At 37.5% G+C, this 1597-nt stretch overlaps 1 pseudogene; it reads left to right on the top strand.

Moving 5' to 3' along the window:
- The first annotated feature begins 1084 nt into the window (after window positions 1-1084).
- The window catches only part of LOC119582201, a 7128-nt pseudogene continuing 6615 nt past the window's right edge, over window positions 1085-1597 (top strand).

Below are 1597 nucleotides of genomic sequence, written 5' to 3'. Positions count from 1 at the left end.
ATTTATGAAACTCAGTAATCTTTAGTTGAAAAAGGAATCTACTAACATCATGGATTTTTTCAGTGAGGTCGATAAAGAACTGAAATGCTGAGTTTAAAATCATGTACAGTTTTTTTTTTATCCTCGTCACACAGATTTTACGGAGTGACAACGATGCACACTGAAAAGGGTTTAAAAGTGACATCATTGTACAGACTGAAAAATTGAGGAATATGAAGCAGGTGCGGTTCATTGCCTACTTAGATATCTTTGAAGTGTGGTCGTGATGCAAATGGATTGGTCTCACACAAATTTTTCAGTAAGGTCCCTCAGGATGGATTTTGGGATAAAAAAAAAGAGTATCGGCATCTGATGGAACAGAGCTGTCCATAGTGAGAGGATCAAGAATGTAAAGGAAAGTGGATCCAAATATCTGTATTTGGAGTAAGAAAGCTTTAGACGAAAATAGCTCAAAAAAGCGAAATTAATCAAGAGTCGACGCAAGGCAGGAACAAGATCAAGGCAATGAGACATGGTGCATGTACTGCGAGATGTCAAAGAGCGAGCTTGAGAAATAGAAACACCAGGCACGTGCATAACGAACAAGGAACTACAACCTGAAATGATGTTGACTGATTGTAAAGTATGGGTTTCCCGAAGCAAAGGGGGGAAATGGCTCGTAGGATACAAGTCTGTATTGTTAAAGAGGAAAACACCCTTTGGGATATATGTCAGACTCAGATTGAAGCGTTGATTATTTTATTAAAAATAGCAAAACCATACTAGCGAAAAACAACACCTCAAAAAATAAAAAACAGGGGGAAGCAAGGGAGAGATTGGGTAACTGCAAAAAAAAAACAAAGCATAGACAATACCTCTTAGAGCTGGAAGAGAAAAACAGAACATCACCTGGAAATGGCTGAGGAAAAATGATCTAAAGGGTGTGCTGAGGCACTGATCTGCATCACTAATTGTATCAAGTACCAGATTGATAAAGAGTCTTTGTAGGATGTATGGCATCAAAAATGTGACTTTTAGATATTGACTTGAGTGTAGCAAATTGGCTCAAAAGGAATACAAAATCAAGCAGGGCGATATAGCTAATATGTTCATTGGTGGCTATGTAAAGTATCAGTATGAAACAGGTACTGAAATGGTATGATGATAAACTAGTGTCTGAGAGAATAAAGGGAAATTGAACACTTACAGGATTTTACAGTCCAATGCAAATTAAGTGATTGATGCCTGAATACCAGACATTGCATTAGTTCATAAATAGGAGAAAGAGATTAAAATTACAGATGTCACCATGCCTTGGGCCGAACGAGTGAATGATAAAGAATTGGAAAAGAACCATAAAAAATGAGGTAGCAAGAATATGGGTAATGAAGAATGTAACTGCGTGACCATAGCTGTAGGAAACTTAGGGGCAATAACAACCAAGTTCGAAAAGATTATGGCTGAAATTGGGAAATGAGAGTCAAACATTTCAGAGATTGCATTTTTAGGGGCAGCAATGATTTTGAAAAATTGTACTTTGGGTGCTTACTACAACGGGAGAAGAAACTGAGACTTTGATAGCAGGTTGTGGCTGCTTTTATAGAATTATCTGGAACTG

Source organism: Penaeus monodon, chromosome 15 (genome assembly GCF_015228065.2).
Source record: "Penaeus monodon isolate SGIC_2016 chromosome 15, NSTDA_Pmon_1, whole genome shotgun sequence".
Taxonomy (NCBI): domain Eukaryota; kingdom Metazoa; phylum Arthropoda; class Malacostraca; order Decapoda; family Penaeidae; genus Penaeus; species Penaeus monodon.
This window is presented reverse-complemented; position numbering and strand designations above follow the sequence as displayed.